This window comes from Xyrauchen texanus, chromosome 8 (assembly GCF_025860055.1).
Source record: "Xyrauchen texanus isolate HMW12.3.18 chromosome 8, RBS_HiC_50CHRs, whole genome shotgun sequence".
NCBI classification, from domain to species: Eukaryota; Metazoa; Chordata; class Actinopteri; order Cypriniformes; family Catostomidae; genus Xyrauchen; species Xyrauchen texanus.
The window spans coordinates 18,655,001-18,669,033 of NC_068283.1; positions in this window are offsets into that span (position 1 = coordinate 18,655,001).

Below are 14,033 nucleotides of genomic sequence, written 5' to 3' on the forward strand. Positions count from 1 at the left end.
AAAAAACAAGAAATTCATAGAGGACTTTTGTGTAAGACATGTTTTTTCCCTTATCTCAAGAATCCTACAGTCAAAATCCACAAGTAAAACAATTATGAACAAAACCAATTTGCTTCCGCCATGATTCTTTAATTGACAAACCCCCAACTCAGAGTGTCGAGCTTAAAGATACAGAGTTTCTCACTGTAATTACGTCTTTTTGGTGGCTCTCAACTTGTAAATACAATCACCTGAGCCATAAATGCCATGTGACTAATCACTTTGGAGCAGCAGGAAAATGATCCCCTGACATCTATGCTCATAGTAAGGACTGAATGGTTGTCCAAATGGTAACACTCGTACAGCAAAAAGTTTCACAAGAATCAGCAATCCTTCTCTTAATCCTAACCAAATAAGAATTTTGCAAGGTTTACCATCTGGAAATCACTGCTTTGAACCTACAGCCTCATAGCTGCTAAATTAACCCTGATATTGCTTTAAGGCAGAAAGTAATGGCATCTACACTAATTTGTGAAAGTTATTTTTCAAGACAGCCACCAGTGTATGCTGGCAATTGAGCAGAGCTTCATTACATTCTTTCTTTTAAAACAGACAAAATGCTGAATTGTTCATTAGGCTGGATGGAGTTGGAGATAATTTCCAACTGAGTTGGAACGGAGTTGAAGTGATTCCCTGTGTAAAACACTTCATTCGGAGACTAGCCTTAATAGATGTTTGAGAAACTAGCCCTTGACTGCATGGGTTGTGGACTCTGAGACACAAGGTAACAATCCAGCCGATTTCCTCCTAAACTGAAGGGGCGTTTGTAGACTTCTCCCTTGCCGATGTCAAACCATTCTCCGCAAGGCAGACCCAGAATTACTGTTAAATGTCCCTCTTCAAAAAGACAGGCCTCCCAGGTGTGTGTGTGTCACGCTTGCTGATCCTGTGGTCACTGAATTCGCTCTGCTGCCGGTGTGTAGGTGGCCTATCACTGATTACTGTTCAGCTCCCTCCTCCTCACTTGCCACAGCTAGATGAGAGCAACTTATTAACACCTCCGTCTATCACCCTCACAGTCAGGGACCCAACTGCTAATTTCAAACAGATCTGCAGTAATTTGTTAATGGTGACTTGATAGGAAGTATTAGGAAATTTGTGAGAAAAGAAAACCTCCCGGTGATGATCCTACTGTATGTTTTTCCCCATCTTCCCTCCTTTGAGTTTTTTTCACTTTGGCAATCTTGGAGAAGAGTGCTCTGCAGGATTTGAAGGTCCCATTTTGGAGAACATAATGGCTCTTGATCCAACCACAGCAATTACCCCCCTTTCCTCACTTTGATTTCAGGCTGTCTGGCTTGAACTCACACATGGTCGCCCTGAAAGAGCTGAGCTGAAAAAGCTTGGCTTTTCACCTTGTATTTTCCCCTCCATAAGTCAGCCTTGGCATGCATGCTGTTTATTGCCTGTGCTGTTGATGATGTTGTTGGTGCAATCAATAGCAAAGCATATGCAACTAGGTGGTGAAATAATTGATGTGAGTTGCATGCAGCATTAATCATACAATATGCAACTTTGAGTACAGACATGGCCATGAGAAACTTGACCACAGCCTGCCATGTAACAGAAAAGCAAGTTGGGAAACCAATTTCATTTTATGAGCTGCATTTTGCTATACATTTACATTCCCGCTTAAATCGCTGTAAAGTATATGCCACCACTAGATAGCCGACATAAAAGTCGTGCTATCAGAGTAAACGCATCTCAGTATGTAGACAAACAAATGCTTGTCTCCGATAAAGAATGCTACACAAATTGGAACCGCTTGACTGCAGATTTCATTATGAAGTCTGACAATAAGTTAAATCCTGTGAGGGCTGAATAACACACAGATACTATGATTTGCTACCATAATGCAAATTCACTCTGTAATTTTACAAAAAAAAACATATACAATTTCAAACAGGCCATTCAAAGACAGCTTTTAATGTTTGAAAACACAATACAACTGGTCATTTATAGCTTCGGTTATGGAAGATTACCAGGCAAATTGACATGATATTATCAGAGATTTGGGTGGGTCACTCTCTCTCTCTCACTCTTTGCAATGGGAGCTCAGACATTCAGTGACAGTGGGAATGGGGGAGTTGGCCACTAATGTATCCACACAGCAGGATATTGGAACAACAAGGCAAATAGCTTTCCTGTGAGGAGCTGTGCTACACTGCACACATTTTCTTGGTTAGTTTCTAACACATGCGCATACACACACACACATACGTACTCATTTGGTCTTAATGCCAAGGCGGTGATTGCTATTCCCTTGAGATTACAATATGAACAGGGCCCTCCCTGAAGCAGTTTGGTGGTGAGGGCAGTCAGACATGCATCTATTCCTCTGCACTTGCATACTGCAATAAATCCTGTTCCTGTTGAAGGGAAGCAATCTGGTAGGTAGAGCAATATGGGCTGTGACAGGACCAGGTCCTGGGCCTCAAAGCCATGACAAAGGCCTTACGGCCCAGAGCAATGCTGATCAGCTTGCTTGCTGTCAGCACACAGAGTAATAAAGCAGGGTAAAAGCTGTGGACTGAGACCAGTGCTGCTGAGAGCGAGTAAGCGAGTCCACTGCACAGCACTCTGTGAATGTTATAACAGCCCTCCTCCCCATACACACAGAGCCCAGAGGGTCAAAGCACTGCTTCAGTGAAATGAAGCCATTTTCCACCCTGCATTCACTTCTGAATTCCACTTTGTCTTTTATACTGATGGAGCAAGCCTGCCAGTAAATGTTTGTTTTTATATGGCAATCATTTTAATGGGTCATAAATGGTAAAATTCTTGCTTTGAGGATCTTAATGTTTAATGCAGTCCTAAAACAAATACTCAGTCATATCTCCAGTTCAATGCAACCCATGTTAACCAGTGATAGGTAACAGTGAAAATCACCCATTGATCCATTTGGATGCCATTTTATGGTGACCTTGGTGATGGAAGACACAAAATGGACCCTAGCTACTGAGGAAAAAGTGCAAGAGAGAACTCGACCATTAGAACGTAGAACTTCAAATGGCATCCCTGGATAGAGATTGAGTTGACATCATACTCTCCATCAGGGTACGCTTGCATTGTACTGTACACATTAATTGTTTCACGCCTCAGTCCGTTAAATGAGCATTCTGGCTAAATGACTCCTGAATAGTTTATCATGATGGAGGGTATGAATATTGCATGGCTGCTTTGTTTTTTGTTTTTTTTGTCTTATTAGCATAATGATTCTGTGCTTTGCACTGTGACTCCCTCTGACAGAGGATCATGGTTAGTCTAGGGACGGAAAGACTTTGGCCTTTGGTGGGTTTATTGGAGGATTTAATTGGTTTTTATGAGCTTTGACAGCAGTGGTTGAATGCTGCAAGGCTGTAGCGTTGTTCTTAAAAATACCCACCATGACAATTCACTCTTTTGCCCTGCCACGAAGTATAAATATGTGGTCCCTGTGAACAAATGCATCTCTTTTGGCTGTTGTCATTTTTGCAAAAGTGGGAGCCACTGATTACTCAGGGCACATTATTGAGCTGGAGTTTCGTTTGCCCTAGAGCTTTCGTTCTCTCATTTATTTTAATGAAATTCCATGCTAACTCAGAGGGGATACACCTCGGAATAATTTTTTGAATCACATGTGAGAGCACTATGGAATTCTCTTGTGTGCAAAAAGCACAAGCAGAGAATGGAAAATCATTAGAGTAAGGGGCCATTCACACAAAATGCATTCTTGAGTTCAAAAACAGCTATATGCAGTGCAGCACTAAACTATTTAGGGGCTGTTCACACCGCCTGTGTCCTTGCGCTTAAAAAAGCTAGACACATGGGCACGAATAAAGCAGAAAGCAGGTTCCTTGAGACCCATTTTTCTTTTTTTCTTTTTAACTTGACAAATCATCTGAAAAATATGGTGCCGGAGTGCGAGACGCTGGAAAACAGTGATATGTGGCAAAAGAGTCAAAGACATCCATCTAGCATGTGTTATATAGGAAGACAATTAAAAAGTAGTGCAGACAGATGCAAAAATGCATTTGCGTGAACGGTCCCTTAACCCAGCATTTTAAAACAGCACTCATGGCTCAAAATGCAGAAAAAGCGGCATGACACTGTGCGAAAATAAAATATGTTAATCTAGTAGATGTCTACACAGTCCAACAGTTTAAAAATAGTTCAGATGAACACAAGGACGTGTCATTGTGAAAGGCTTTTCCACACAGCTTTTGGTGCATAATTGGCACCACTGCGAGGGATGGTGTAGCAGCAGTGGCTAAGATGGGACACATGAGTAAAAGCTCAAATCTTGTTGGCCAATACGTTTTCATTGCTGGACAATGACATTATCCAAAAGAATGGTTATCCAAAAGAATACATTGTTTTGATTAAATACTATTTACACCAAAAAAAAAAAAAAAACACATGATGAATGTTGCTGAATAATGTCACAGGCATGAGGCAAGTTTTGAAGCAGATTCCACTTTGTTGCAAATTATTGTGGGCTCAAAGACATGCAGAGGTCTCTAAACAACAGCTTTTCTGACGTGATGCCTTGGCATATATAAGTGGTTGACACAAAACCTGCCTGCATTCTGATGCGTTGACTAGAGAGTTGCAAAATGACAAAGCACTGGGTTCAAACAAATCTGAATCCGTGAATGGATTTGCAGCACCTCTTTAGTTAAACTCTGCAGTCTTTGCATAGGTGAATGTGTTCTCAGTGGAGACAGGGAGGGATTTGTTTCCCTTTGACTTTATGAAAGTGAGCCATGAAACTGAAGGATCACAAAACCCGCTGAACGGTCTTATATAACCCAAATCTCAAAGCTAAGGGAGAAATGTTTGATATTAAAATTGTTTTGCAGTCATGTCTGTTAATCACAAACATTGTTTTTTCTTATTAAGTACATTAAAATAAATATAGGAGAATCGATGATGTGTAGCTGAATATGTAGATGCATTTTGTCACTAATAAAATTAAAAAGCACTTCCATTAGATTGCATTATGCTAATTTTATGCCACTACAAGCGAAATCAAAGAGATGCATTTTCAAATCTCATCTGCACTGTTAATGGAAATTGAGAAGTTGCCCTTTTGATGGAGAAGAAATATGCCAAGGAAGTGGCTTCAATTCAACATGATTTGTGGCAAGACAACGAAAGCATTTTTTCTGATTTCACAAGCACTTAAAATGCTTGTCTCTTTCTTACTAAGATGGTGGAACAGTTTAAAAGTAGCTGAAATGGTTTCAAACAGTAAAGTCAGTCAGAACAGCCCACAAATGACAAAGTTTTCTCCAAATAGAGCACTTTAGCTCTGTGTCACCAGGGTGGATCAATGTGTACGTGAAACAGTTTTTTTTTTTTTTTGGAAGAGAGGGGCCTCATTTCCACTCGAAGAAATCGTTTATGGATTATCAACAAAGCACACATGACTCCCTTGGTAACTTTAATTGCCCCTTTGGGTACAGATGGCAAATGAGTGACTGGGCACTTAAGAGTTTTTGAGTAGATTTGATTCCTTTTGTAGACTAATTAAATCAGAATCAGAATCAGCTTTTTTGCCATGTATGCTTACACATACAAGGAATTTGTCTAGGTGACAGGAGCTTCCAGTCAACAACAATACAAACAATACCAAAAACAGCAGCAAGACATAGGTAATTAAAAACAAAAAAGAACACAAAATAATTAATTATACATATACGTACATACACTCACCTTCATACATACCCACATACACACACGTAGTGCAAATCTAATACAATCTGTTAAAGAACAAAAACCTGTATATTATGTACAGAGCAATGTAAGTAATGGCAGAAGTGGATATGTTGGATAATATAAATTAAAATTAAAATTAAACTGTGTATTGCACATCATTATTGCTCAATGGGGCAATTTAATTGTTCATTAGATGGATGGCCTGAGGGAAAAAATTGTTCCTGTGTCTGATGGTTCTGGTGTTCAGAGCTCTGAAGCGCCGGCCAGAAGGCAACAGTTCAAAAAGGTAGTGGGCAGGGTGAGTGGGGTCCAGAGTGATTTTACCAGCCTTTTTCCTCACTCTGGAAGTGTACAGTTCTTGAAGGGGGGGCAGGGGGCAACCAATAATCCTCTCAGCAGACCGAACTGTCCTTTGAAATCTTCTGATGTCTGATTTCGTAGCTGCACCAAACCAGACAGCTATTTAAGTGCAGAGGACAGACTCAATGACTGCTGAGTAGAACTGTTTCAGCAGCACCTGTGGCAGGTTGAACTTCCTCAGCTGGTGAAGGAAGTACAACCTCTGCTGAGCCTTTTTCACAATGGAGTCAATGTGTGTCTCCCACTTCAGGTCCTGTGAGATGGTAGTGCCCAGGAACCTGAATGACTCCACTGCTGCCACAGTGCTGTTCAGAATGGTGAGGGGGGACAATGTTGGGGTGTTCCTCCTAAAGTCCACAATCATCTCCACTGTTTTGAGCGTGTTCAGCTCCAGGTTGTTTTGACTGCACCAGAAAGCCAGCCGTTCAACCTCCTTTCTATATGCAGACTCATCATCATCATCTCGGATGAGGCCGATGACAGTGGTGTCGTCTGCAAACTTCAGGAGCCTGACAGAGGGGTCCTTGGTGGTGCAGTCATTGGTGAACAGGGAGAAGAGTAGTGGGGAGAGCACACATCCCTGGGGGGCACCAGTGCTGATGGTACAGGTGGTGGAAGTGAATTTTCCCTGCCTCACAAGCTGCTGCCTGTCCGTCAGAAAGCTGGTAATCCACTGACAGGTAGAGGTGGGAACAGGGAGTTGGTTTAACTTATTCCGGAGTATATCTGGTATGATTGTGTTGAAAGCCGAGCTGAAGTACACAAAAAGGATCCTTACGTATGTCCCCGGTCCAGATGTTGCAGGATATGATGCAAACCCATGTTGACTGCATCATCCACAGACCTGTTTGCTCGATAAGCAAATTGAAGGGGGTCCAGAAAGGGTCCAGTGATGTCCTTCAGGTGGGCCAACACCAGTCTCTCAAATGACTTCATGACCACAGATGTCAGGGCGACAGGTCTGTAGTCATTAAGACCTGTGATTTTAGGTTTCTTAGGGACGGGGATAATAACTGAGCATTTGAAGCAGCATGGGACTTCACACTGCTCCAGTGATCTATTGAAGATCTGAGTGAAGATGGGGGCCAGTTGGTTAGCACAGGAACGAAGGGAAGCTGGTGAGATGCCATCTGGTCCTGGAGCTTTCCTTGTCCTTTGCTTTCGAAAGACACGGCAGACATCGTCCTCACAGATCTTGAGTGCAGGTAGTGTAGCGGGGGTTGCAGGAGGTGTTAATGGTTGTGTGAAATGAAGGTCCGAGTGCATGTGGGGTGTGAAATCGGCCCTTTCAAATCTGCAGTAAAACACATTCAGGTCGTCAGCCAGTCGTTGGTCCGCCACAGGGTTGGGGGTAGGAGTCCTGTAATTAGTAAGTTGTTTCAGGCCACTCCACAATGATGCAGGGTCGTTAGCTGAAAACTTGCTTTTCAGCTTCTTAGAGTAGCTTCTTTTAGCCACTCTGATTTCCTTATTCAGTGTGTTCCTGGCCTGATTATACAAGACTCTATCCCCACCCCTGTAAGCCTCCTCTTTGGCATGACGAAGCTGTCTGAGTTTCCCTGTGAACCATGGTTTATCATTGTTGAATGACAAAAATGTCCTAGTAGGGATGCACATATCCTCACAGAAACTGATGTATGATGTAACAGTATCTGTGAGCAAAACAAACAAACATGAAAAATCACATGACATTCGAACAATCGTACAGATGTAGGCAAGTTCCCACCAGCTAGCAACTCTGCACACCGGTGTGTTCATGTTGACTGATCTCCAGGTCACATCTACCGATGACGTGGACCAATAGCAGTAAGGTGTTTAGCAGCTGCTATGAAGTTTTTACAGAAAATTTGCGATGGCGAATCAAGCTGTTATAAACCACCGAAACGAACTACAAAAACAACTTTACTTTTTTAATCAAATGTTCATAACAAATACCATTGTGACAACACATATATAAATATTTCATTCCAAATTGAGTCCCATGTACGCATACAAAGACACAGTTCTTGTTGCTTTCAAAAAACAATTGAAAGTTCAATAGACTCAAAATACATTTTTATTTTATGATTGAACCTCAAAAAGAGTGGGTTGCTTTTGAAGAATTAGCTTTTATTGATATGGTATTTTGCTAACAGAAAAATAAGGTTTATGATAAAGGCATCATTTCTTTTTTTCACATTCGTGAAAACCAAAGATGACATTTTTATAAGTAAACACAAAATTGGGATTTACATAACACTGAATGAAATCCAGAATGTCACACCAAAATGTCACAGTATAGATCTAATTCCAAAACAGATGCATGTACATTTCAGGCTTCTCTAAACAAAAAGATGTATTTGTATTTATGTCATTTTTACGTCTTTTAAGAGAGCACTCTCTGGATAAACTCTATGAATCAGCTTAAATGCTTTTTCTTTCACTTTGTTTGTTACAAGGTATTTGGGAGGTAGACCATACTTTCCTCCAGGGAATTTCCCTTCAAATGCCATTCCAATATAGGAAATCAAATAGGGAAAAGAAACCAGTTCCTCCTGAAACAAAGCTCTGATTTTCGTATTCATTTTTGATTGAGAAGAAAAGCATCGTTTAACTACAAATGTTTTGCACAGATCCACTTATTGAAGAGAGCGTCGCAGGACAAACCCCTTTGAAAAGCTTAAGAACTTACAAATGGATCAATTTTGATGGAAAAGTTGAGATACAAGAAGAATACCAGCTATCAAAGAAAAGAGATTTGTTTTTATACAATATGTCCTTATTGTTCCAAATGGGGAATGTGTGAGGCGTAAAACTGTTTAAAAATGAGGGACCAGGCAATAACATTTGCTTATGAAAGAGGGACAATTTGATAGGGATTTTCATTACAGTATATTATAATTTCCCAGATTTTACTTGTCATATTAATAAAAATCTCAAACCTCCTAGTTTGGAAAAAATAACATTAGGGATTAGATTCCAAATAGAGGAGGGATTATTGATAAAGTTATTTATCCAATTTACTTAGTAGGTATTGTTCAAAGTGGTGAAATCAATACATTTAACCCCCATCCTCAGTGCTGTTCATTATTACAGATGTTTTTACAAACTGAGTTTTATTTTTCCATACAAAGTTAAGGAGTATTCTATCAGTTTTCTTGTATTTTAACATTCAGAAAGACAAATATGAAACTTAATATGCCACCTGATATTTCAGAAAAATTACAGTCTTTGAGGGACATGAATTCACATTTTGATTGGATCAAAAATAGGCCTGGAAAATTGCTGGATACACTCTAGTGATAAAGGAACTTGGTTAGCATCTTGCAAAACAGAAAGAGGTATCGTCACTGTAATGACTGAGGAGTATCTGTCAGATAGAGATACTACGGAGACCACTTTTTGAAATCTATGAAGCAAATATTTGTAACCCAAATAAAAACAAAAAGAGGGATATTGTCTTATTCAACATTACAAGTAAACTCTGGGGGAAGTGCCATATTTCAACTTAATTGAATGACTACAATCATAATAGTGGTCTTACCTTTTAAAAATATATTCACCAAAACCACATTTTTGCAGTGATTTAAAAATGAAATTGTGTTGAACAGAATCAAAAGCCTTATAAAAACCAGGAAAAGAATAAACCTGTTATGTTCAATCAAATCGCTATAATCAAGTAATTCCAAAACTAATCTATTGTTGTAAAGTGCGGACTCCGCATGAATTCAGATTTTGTATAATCAATAATGCCATCCAAGCATACTTAATATGGCCAAAATGTTATTATCATTATCGAGTATGATGGGATGGCAATTGACCAAATTGGTGAGATTTTTCCATGGTTTGGGAATTAATGTGATAATACCATGTGTTATTGTTGAGGCAGAGCTTTCTTATTAATAGGCTCTCTAAAAACATTAGTCAAAATTGGAGTAAGTTCATCAGCAAGCCCATCACATCCTAGGGATTTATTGTTTTTCAGACTCTTGATTGTGCTTTGTACTTCCTCAGGAGTAACAGAACAGCACAGAAATTTCTATCACTATCAGAAATAACTTTAACATTAACTGAATTAAGAAAATAAGTTGTCATCTGCTCTGAACGATTGGAACAATAAAGATGTTTCTTAAACTTGGCACAAAAATGAGCTATTTCCTTAGCTGCTCAATTGTTGAGGACAAAATTCTGCTTTTCAAGCCTAAAAAAATAAGAATGGAGTTCTTCCAGCCATTTTTCCTGGATCTTACATATGCACCGCTAGCCTTCATTAAGTATATATCATTCCATTTCGTCTGCAAAGCTGCAATTTCAGATTTCTCCAATGACATACATCAAAATTACGTGTTTGAGATCATTTCAGGATGAGGCTATCTTTTAAAGTGCTTCTTGTTTTGGCCAAATTCCCCCCTACTGTTCTTAAATATACTCCAATCTCAAATTGAAACTCTCAATTAGTACAGTAAGAATTTTGAATAGCGGCTGATTCCCAATAATTAGCGATTAACTCATTAATTTTTTTCCTTAACTTCTGGTAATTCTAAAAGTAAACTGTTAAGCTTCTACAAAGAGGCTTTGCTATGGCCTGGAGCATAATCTGCTGTGAAAGAGGCATTAATAAAGATTGTTTTGTGAAATAAATTGAATGCCATCAGATAGGTCATAACCGGACATGCATTTTGATACGAGCTATTAATCAATAAGAGATTGCCTTGACCCACTCTTGTCGGCCCAGGTAAACTCAGGTAAAAATTGTTAGGGAGTCTTTTTCCAAATGTCCACCAAGTCTGACCCTAATATATCCCCATCAAATTTGTTTCTAAAAATGCCTAATATTCAAGAGTTCAGTGCCATGTGGACTCCATATTTCATTACCCTACTGTGATTTCCACCATTTGTAATCATCTTTATGTGAATGACATACCTGAAGGAAGGAGAAAGAAAAAAATACAAATTAAATAAAGCTTTCCATTTCACACTATCCCTGAGCCCCTTGGCATTAAAATAAATGAATGACAATGATATGAACAAAGAACAACAGAAAAAAAACTAAATTAAGAAAGGTAAACGGAGTGAACAAAACAAATTACACTCACTCAAATCAAAAACACCTTCATTTTGACCAGTTTCTGTCCTAAACGACGTCACACCCGTTTGTTCTTTGCTTTCAAATGAAGCATATGCCAGAGCATTGAGTCATCAATATTTGTGGCCTGTTTGTCTAGAAAAGAGACAGAACATTTTAAATGTGTGTTTCTGCTAAAAGTTCATTTGTTTAATAGTATTCTAGCATAATCCAGTGCATGCTGAGTGACTCCAGCCAGGTCTCCTAAGCAACCAAATTGGCCTGGTTGTTAGGGTGGGTAGAGTCACATGGGGTAACCTGCTTGTGGTTGCCATAATGTGGTTCGCTCTCGGTGGGGCGCATGGCGAGTTGTGCGTGGATGCCATGGAGAATAGCGTGAAGCCTCCACACGCGCTATGTCTCCATGGCAATGTACTTAACAAGCCACGTGATAAGATGCAAGGATTGACGGTCTCAGAATCTGAGGCAAATGAGATTCGTCCTACTTAACCACGAGGACTTAGAGCGTATTGGGAATTCGGCATTCCTAATTGGGGAGAAAAAAAAAAGTACACCAGCATACAGATGGCATCAAAGCTATAACAGACATGGACTAAAGCTACAAAACCAAAATTTTGATGAATGTAAACTTCACAGGCTGTGAGTGGAGAATTCACAAAGTGCGAGCTCAACATCGAACTATTGTTTCATCGCGTTCTTGATGAAACAAACTCCGCTTCAGTTCAATGCAACTACAGCTGCTATAAATTGTTCCAGGAAGCGCTGAAATGGTATACTGATGAATATGATTGCTCACAAGGGAGATTCAGAAACCACGTCTTCCCTAACATAACACCCTGGTGACCTTTTCAGTCTATTACACCCCTGTGAATAGCACATAGAGTACAATGAATCATCACGTATGCTGAAAACAGCCTTTCAGAAATGGAATTTTTTTAAAGGAGGGGAATAAACATTCCATTGCTGGCTAAATGGCTCAAGGACAACCATAACACAAATAACATTCATTCTGTAGCGTACCACAATTTTTTTTATTTTTTTTTCTAAAAGGACAACATTAATTTTCCTCTATGTGGACCATCAATATGCAACTTCCTCACAGAGTACAGAGCATGTTGTAGGGTGAATCCACATAGAAGCACCTTGCTGTTATATGACAGAAAGATAACCAATTTGCCCATGATTGTGGATTTGAGTATGATGATGGTCATATGGAGGATGGAATTATACACTATAAGTCTTTTTGCTTGGCTCTCACGGCCATCTCAAAGCACAGCCCACCTCAATAAAAACAGCATGTGAGAAGCACTTACACCGTAAATGAAAGGAGCTGAAAAGCTCATCAGGTTGTAATAAAAGCCACTCAATTGTCCAGCCGAATTAACGCAGATACAAGTACAATGTGGGTTATATATGCAATTCAGTACCGCAGGTTGTGAAGCACCCAAAAATGAAAATACTCATAATTTACTCAGCCGTATGTCATTCTAAACCTGGAACTCAAGGAGAACATTATCTATGTATTTCAATGAATATATTTTCAACAGGCATGTGAATCTATTACTAAATTTGTAAACTAATTAAATTATGGTACATGATGCATTACAACAAATCATCATAAAGATTCAAAGAACTAATTTATTTGTGGGTTTCTTTGTGGGTAGAGTTAAAGGAAAGAATATTCTCGTATTATTAATTTACCCTGATGCCATCCCAGATGTGCATGACTGTCTTTCTTCAGCAGAACACAAATGAAGATGTTAGCGCCGATTTAAAGTTACAAACGTTTTAATTATCGACTTGTATTTTACATAAACATATCGATTTGCTTCAGAAGACATTCACTGATCAACTGGAGTCATGTGGATTACTTTTATGCTGCCTAAATGTGACTTTTGGACAATCAAAGTGCTGGCACCCTTTTACTTGCATTATAAGGACCTGACAGAGATCTATCTTCTTCTAAAAATCTTCATTTCTGCTGAAGAAAGACTGTCATACACATCTGGAATGGCATCAGGGTGAGTAAATGAGTGAATTTTCATTTTTGGGATAACTTTCCCTTTATTAGACACATTTTAACAGGCCTACACATGCCATAAAATCAGTGGACATGTTGAAATTTCAATTTGGGCAAAATCTGAAAAAAACAAAAAAGCAGTTTTTCACTTTCTTTTTGTATTTTTATAATAGGATCAAATGTGCAGATTCAAAACATAAAATGTTATTGGCAAGAGAAACTGAAGTGTACATTGCCAGTGCATTATTAGAGACAATGCATACAGATATAAAACAAATTGAATGCTTAAGTTTAATTTGCTGAAGTTTAAAATCTCAAAACTATTATTTTCTCTGGCTGCCGTTCAGTCTCCGCACGCAAACCTTACAGTAGCTTTCTGAAATGCCAGGTCCTTCTCAGTCTATGGAGCACACGCTGGGTCTCTCTCATGCGGTTTCATTTTAGAAATGGGTTCAGATTTAAGTCAGTGACAGTCACGATGTTTCAGGAAGTAAAAAGATTACTGCATTATTGTGATAATTTTTTAAAACTCGTTAAACAAAAAACATAAAATTGCAGAAATTACAGTGTAAAATTTCCCTGCCCCAATTTTCAATACAATGACTGTTGATGGCGACTCATTTTAAAGCTTGAAAAAGCAGCCAAAAGAATCAAAAGTAATCCATGTATCTCGTGAATCATATTCCAGGTCTTCTGAAGACATAAGGTAGGTTTTGGTGAGAAAAATTACTTAATTTACAATACTTTAAAAATTACATAATTACTTGTAGTGCCTTCATTTTTTTCGTCATATTTTGTTATTTTGCAGCCTTATGCTAAAATGCTTTAAATATTTTTTTCCCCCACAAC